Here is a 7,986-nt window from a genome sequence, read left to right as displayed (position 1 = left end):
TTGTGTTTCTTATGTACCAGAATGTCTTTTAAATGTTTGTCTCTTTTAAAAACCTCTATGGGCATATCTCTAAAAACGTTTTTGAGGCGGTCAGAATTTTCAAAAAAAAATTGACAGTTTTTTAAAATCTTATGAATATTGGGAAGCCCTTTAGAATAGTCTACCACGAAGATAACACGGTTACCCTACTTCGTCTTTTTTTCTGTAGTTTAGGAGATTTTATCGGTCGAGTTTATATACTTTCTTAAGTTCATTTTCTACATCATTATCTAAATAACCGTGTTTTCTTAGATTTTTCTTTATTTTCTTCCGCTGAATTTAATATTTTTCTTCTGTGGAACAAATTCTACGCGCACGGAGTCCAAGTCCAAAGGGAATATATTTTTTGTAGATTCGGGGTGGCTAAAGGTTTTATTAAGGTACATATGTTTATCGGTGGGTTTGCAGTATAAGTCAGTGCAGAGGATTTCGTCTGTTATTGAGATTGTTACATCAAGGAAATCGATTTTGGTGTTTGATAGACGTACATGTAAGTCAAGCTGAATGTTTGAATGTATTTCATCCGCGGTTTTATGGAATTGTTTAAGTTCTTTTTCTGTACCCGTCCAGATGCAAACCATATCAATATAACGTACATAAAATAATGGTAGTTGTTTTGATTTTTCGAGAAGAATCTGTTCCCACCCCCACCCCACCTCCATGTAAACACAAGCGTAGTTTCGCCCAAGTTTTGATCCAATCGCGGTCCCTTCAGTCTGCATGTAATGTTTGTTATTGAAACTAAAACTATTATTGTCAAGAACAGCATCCAACATTTCTAATATACTTTCCGTGTCTACCTCTTTTTCGTGACGCTCTTGTAATGCTATTTTAATGATATCGCGAGCTTCTTTCCTAGGTATACTGGGATAAAGTGTTTTCACGTCCATACAAAATAAAATAGAAGAATCTGGTAACGGTTGCTTTACACTTGAAAGTTTTAAAAAAAAATCTGTAGTATCCTGGACATAGCTACCAAGGGATCTATTCACATTCTCAAGTTGCGACTCAACGTACTCGGCTAACTTTTCTCTCGGGTGTTGTCGGCCATTTACTATAGTCCTGAGTGGATTGTTATTTTTGTGTATTTTTGGGTTAGCTTGGAGTTTTCCTGATGTTACTTCGGTGGGTAGTAGATAATGTCTTAATTCAGACGAAATGGATCCCCCTATTTTTTTTTTTATTTTTTTATTTTTTTTTTTTTTTACATTTCATTAACTAATTTTTTCATTTTGTTGGTAATTTATTTGCTTTTATCGCACTCTACTTCACTGTAAAATGTGCTGTTAAGCATTTCATTCTCTACTTGGTCAACGTATTTATCCGTATCCATAACCACTATCCCAGATCCCTTGTCTGCAGGTCTTATTACTATATTCTGGTCTGTCAGTAGTTCGTTCATAGCCTTTTCTTCGGCGCTTGTAATATTACTAAAAACATTTCTACTTAGACCTCTGATAACGTCTTCTCTGACTTGTCTAATATATTCATCAAGCCATTTATCTCTTCCTTCCTCTGGTGTCCAAATCTTTTTCAAATTATTATTTTTGAAATTTTCATCATTATTGAAAGAAGATTCATTCTTTGACTCTTTATCAAAAAAATATTCACGCAGACTTATCCTACGTTCCCATGTTTTTAAATCCCGTTAACAACTGAGTAAAATCAATATTTTTCTTTGTGGGCAAACCTTTTCCTAACAAACTTAACTGTTCATTTGTTAATTTCTTTGAAGACAGGTTGATTACTACTTTTCTTTTGTTATATTTGATTTCATAGCTTCATTTTCTAACTCCTTGTCTTCAGGGGGTAAACTGTTCACATTGGTACATGTAGAATACAGTAGTTGTCGGCCCTCATTTTTGGACTGAACAGAGTTACAGACACATAGCCTATCCGAAATTTTTATGTAGTCAAAATGATTTGAAGAAAAGTTCAAACCCATGAAATCGTTTTTTGTGATTGCACTCGTCAGGTGGGTATTTTTGCCATTGGGTGTGATCATTCAAACTAGTTTTAACAAAAATGTCCATATCAAAATGAAACGCTGTTGCTATCAATTCTGCCTCCGTGGCCCATGAATCAACACTACCATCTAATAATTTAACATTTTCCAAATGTTTTTGAAAATCGCCATCCATAAACTCTTTATAAAAATTGCTATTGTTGCCAAGTTCTTCTACAATTGCCGTTCTAATTTTTGCATGTTGCTCTTGATCTTCATGGAGATGGTACGCGACACTGCGATAGAAACAATTTCCATCCCCTTTAATTTGAATTAGTTTTAGTTTTTCATTGAAACCAGGTTATACTCGTATAATTTGCCCATGAATTAAAGTCATTCCTTATAATTTAATGCAAGAGACAGAGATGCTAACCTTCGTTTATCAAAATTTACATAAACTCAAGTCAACTGAGCCGCGTAATGATTTACTTAGCAACAACGACGAAGCGTCTAGTTGTAAAGGTCGCCATCTTTAATCTTAGTTCTACGAAGCCTAGCCTTTTTATCAAAATATTTTATCGAAGGTGAAGTTTTTCATGATAGAAAATATGTGTAGACTATGCATGCAATACGTATTTCCCTGCTCTTTAGAGATAGTGATCGACTTTGAAGTTTGAAACTTACCCTTGGATGTAACGTTGTCGCTAATAGTAAATCCAACACAAGAAAATATGCATAAGCAAGTGACAAATTGCGATCCACAGGTCAATGTCACTAACGTCATGTGATAAAATGTGACGTATGAATTTTTGACTGCTTTGTTGAAAGTCGGATCATCCCCCCCCCCTTTCCCCAATGAGAAATGTATTTCAAAATGAATAGAGCAATGCTTACTTGGTAAATCATTATTTCCAATATAATATCTTTGTTTTAATCTATTATTCGACCACCATACAGAGAAAGACGTTTTACAACAGTGATTTACGTACAAGTAAATGCTAATATTGACAACGAGAAAATAATATGTGTATCAAACCGAAGTATCTTATTGTACACATTGACCATAGAAGGCTGAAAACAGTGCTACGATGTAAATGTAGAGAGAGAGAAATTAGTTCCGGCATCTGGTTGTCACGGGGGGGTGTCCCCATACCAAACAGGTTATACAAAAATAACCTACGTTCCTCAATTGGAATTTGACCAATCAGAAACAAGGATACAATAACAATTAAATCATTGTTCTTTAACTGATTGAGTTTCTTAGCACTAACTTTTACATTGGCATTAAAGAAGTGGAGGGCATCTGCAAACCCCTTTACGCCGAGTTTTAATTTTAGATATGCAGATAGTTTCTCTCTCTCTCTCTCTCTCTCTCTCTCTCTCTCTCTCTCTCTCTCTCTCTCTCTCTCTCTATATATATATATATATACTATCGGAAAAAAGAAACTGTGCATTATAAAATTTAGTATAATTTTTCTATATTTATTAATTATATTCATAAAATCTAAACAATCGATAAAGATGATGTTTTTGAACAATATCGAATAGTACCCGACTCAGATGCACGGACTTTTTCATGGTTAGTGAACACATGTTGTTTATTAAAGTGTTTGTACGCACGAGTTTTACTGACCAATACTGTTTGGAATAAGAAGTGTAAAACTATTCGTTAAGGAAAGCACTTTAGTTTTGACAAAATTTACCCTTCTGTCATGCCACGACTCAGCGAAAACCAACGTAATCGTGCTGTTGGGATGCTTCAAGCTGGAATGGCACCAAAATATCGTAGCAAGACAATTTGGAGTTCATCGGAACACCATCCAGTCATTATGGAGACGTTTCCAACAATCTGATAACACTCGGGATCGACCATGTTCTGGGCGTCCTCGTGTGACGTCGCCTCAACAGGACAACCACATTAGACTTGTGCATCTTAGAAATCGTTTCCAGACAGCAAGTTTGAGTGCTCGTAACATTCCTGGACTTCGACCAATCAGTCCAAGAACTGTGCGTAATCCTCTGCGCGAGCACAACATCAGACCAAGACGTCCAGCGGTACACCCCATACTTCTTCAACGTCATCGTTTCACTAGACTAGCGTAGTGCAGATGACATCTGCAATTCAGAATACAGGACTGGACCAATATTCTGTTCACGGATGAATCCAGATTTCATTTGAATAGCAGTGACGGCCGTTGTAGAGTGTATCGTCGCGTTGGGAAGCTGTACCAGGATGCGTGTCTTGTGCAACGTCGACAATTCGGTGGAGGTAACGTTGGTGTGGAATTGTTATTTCGGATTTCAAACATTTCGGTTGAGCACACTCGCGCGGGCGAGCTGTTCCTATATTTGTGTTTGAATTTTAGTTTATATATAATCTTTGTTCGTTTGAAAAGGTAAATTAGAACATAAATGAGAGAATACTGAATATAAAGAGACTCATATCCATTGTTGGCGCACATACAGCAATTGGGTATTTTCTTTGTACCACGAAATTAGATGAAAGAAAATAGTTTCATATTGAATATATCGAATTCAAATTTATATCACTGTCCAGAATCAGTCAAGTTTTTCGCGTATTATACTGACTTGGTTATACAAGCACAGGACATGATTTACGAGAAAAATGGTGTCATTTTAAACATTTTAAAAATACCTGTGATGAAAGCAATACGGTGACGTCAACGGCATTTTCGGCGCATGATAAATTATTAACTATTGTGTAGATACAAACAAAACAAGAATTGGAAAGCACATCAGATCACCGGAATGTTAACAGGGCATTAGTGTTTAAATGGCAAAAGAGATTTGTGCACTGGACAGAATAACATTAAAACCAAAGATGGGATGACCGAAAAAGAAAATAACGACTGCGAAATCCTGAAGGTAAAGAACGCCATGGATGAAGCTGAAGTTTGAGTGCCAACAGCTGTGAACATAAGTTTTTATTTGTGTTCTGTCATTAGGAAAAGGGATATTATTATGAAACTTTGTACAAAAACACATTTTGCTTTTAGATAACAAAAGAAAATTGATATTTTTTTCTAATGAAAAAGGTATTTATTAACATTGTCTACGACTTATTGGGAAAACCCTCATATACTTCTGCAACCGTAGCCAAACGTTTTTACAAACAAACTTTACAGTGCTTTGGCATATATAACCTGATACAAAATCCACCCACATGTACTTCATCTTTCAACTATTGTGCAGCTGGACATATAAAACTAACGATCATAGATTTGCAAAATGCTGACTTTAAACGAGGTCAAAACCATTGTAACATCAACTTAATTCCTAGTAGCCTGTGTCAGTTTACTATTTCATCATACGCAAAACATGCTCGAGATCTCGCATATGAAAGGTGAAGATAACGAACAGTGATCAATCTCATAACTCCTATAAGCAATACAAAATAGATAGTTGGGCAAACATGGACCCCTCGACGCACCAGAGGTAGGATCAGGTACCTAGAACGATGTTTTAAAAAGTAATATTAATGAAACATTCGTCGATATAATCAGCATCCTGTCTGCAGCTTTGCCTTCGTGAAGAGACAAATTATTTTTCAATTGTTCTTTGCCGTACTTATGCAACTAAACATGCCATCTCCATATACTTTCAACACATGTCTGCCGGGTGCACAAATAAAATTAAATACAAACAACAACATACTTTCATTTGTAAAACTATTCTGAGGTATTTAGGTGTGCTTTTTCAATCTGCAAGATTAAAAGAGTATTTAACATAATCCATGTACTATATTTCATAATACGATTGCCGCTTCTTTAAGGTAGTCCAAAGGCCACGAGTTCCACAATTGGGTGGTTGTCTTTATGCTCTTCATAACCATACATGTTGTATTTTGTCACAATACATCGAAGTAAATAAGATGATTTTACTAGATAAAATGTTTGCCTGTTCTTTACATACTGATTTTGACTACGGATTACTGGTTTACCTGATCAAGACATAGGGCCTTGTCCGGTCATATTCGCCAAGAGCAATTGAAGGCCACAGCAAGAGATTTTATCTTCTCACGTAGAAGTTGTGGAATAACTTCTGCCTCATAAGAATATAAAAACAGGTCAGCTAACAAAGGAGCAGAATTCAGACTGTTGGCTTATCACAAAAGACTACGAATATATTGTCAATGAGGATCTCCAGTATATTTAAAAACTGACCATACGTAGAGCAGAGTCGTCCACTTCTGCTTCATACTAAGATATTTTATTAAACGTAGACATTAACGGCAAACTGACAATTCAACTGTGTGACAAATGGGATGATTTCAACTTCTCCATCGTCAACTTCCCATGTTTATGTAGCAATATTCCATTATCACCTGCATATGGTGTTTGTATCTCTCAACTGATTCGATATACAAGAGCTTGTTCTCCGTATACTCAGTTATTAAATCGAGGCAATCTACTGACAAACAAGTTCATGGTACAGGGGTTTCAACAGTCTCGATTGAAGTCAGCATTCCGCAAATTCTATGGTCGTTATAACAATTTAGTTCGTCAATACAACCTATCATTGGGTTAAATGCTGTCTGATGTGTTTCATACCGATTGTGAGGCCGTTCTTGGCACACTGATTTTGACTACGGATAACTCCGTTTACCTGATCAGGATATAGGGCTCACAGCGGGTGTGACCAGTCGACGGGGGGTGCTTACTCCTTACTAGACATTTGATCCCACCTCTGGTGTGTCCAGGGTCCGTGTTTGCCCAACGCTTCAAGTTAGCATTTCGCAAATTATATGGTCGTTATAACAATCTAGTTCGTCAATACAATCTATCATTGGGTTAAATGCTGTCTCACGTGTTTAATACCGATTGTGAGGCCGTTCTTGGCACACAGATTTTGAATACGGATAACTCCGTTTACCTGATCAGGATATAGGGCTCACGGCGGGTGTAACCGGTCGACAGGAGATGCTTACTCCTCCTAGACACCTGAGCCCACCTCTGATGTGTCCAGGGGTCCGTGTTTGCACAACTATCTATTTTGTATTGCTTATAGGAGTTATGAGATTGATCACTGTTCGTTATCTTCACCTTTCATGAGAACCGAACGATAGTATTGCCTCAACTTTAAAAGAAATGTAACATTTTCGACCTTTGAACAAATGTTGCACCTATAACGCTGCAAATTGCTCTAGCAAAACTGAGTAGATTAAGAGTTTTAAACGATGTTGCATTTTCAATGTTGTTTGAACATCAAAAAAGGTGTTTTGTTTTTCGTCGCTTTAAGAAGTTTTCATACACATTGAGACATCACTAGCTGTAGCTAAAATTCACCAATCTGGATCTATGTGTGGTAGTCAGAACCTTAGCAGGGACGTTTCTTTATTGAGTCAAAGACTCTCGTAGTACCTGGCGTCTCATCCGAAAGACCACACCTAAATGCTAAGAATTCGGTGAAAGAGTAATCATTGTCAAGATTACATCTTGATATTGTTTGAACCCGGTATTGAAAGGTGAATATAACGAACAGTGATTAATCTCAAATCAAACTTGAATAATCTAACCACTAAGTCAATATGACTGCTAGCATTGAAAATATGTTAGTGTAGCAATTTTTATGTTTCAATGTAGAATAACATGGAAGTAGGGTTGTTCGAGATTTCAATCACAGTTCAATATATCTTCTACGTTATATACCTGCTGTGATAAATCGGGTCTTGATGGACTTTTTAGCTCTTATGGACCAAATGAGTTAAAATGCAAAAACTAGTTTGATTATTTGTAAATGGGTAAAACATTGTGAGCTTCATTTCTCTGAGCATAAAGTCGTGAATGCATTAATAACTCTTTATTTCATCCACGGTAATGTAGATCACCAAGTTCCTGGATTTTTAAAAATGAAAATGATTCACTACGACCTACTTTAAAATACTTAGCATCTTCAAAACTATCGCTTAAAGGCCAGCAGTTGGGTATAAAAGCAGCCAATCGGTGAAAATGGTGGAATATATGAATTTTCTGGTCACATTC

This window comes from Ostrea edulis, chromosome 4 (assembly GCF_947568905.1).
Source record: "Ostrea edulis chromosome 4, xbOstEdul1.1, whole genome shotgun sequence".
NCBI classification, from domain to species: Eukaryota; Metazoa; Mollusca; class Bivalvia; order Ostreida; family Ostreidae; genus Ostrea; species Ostrea edulis.
Note: the sequence above shows the minus strand (reverse complement) of the source record.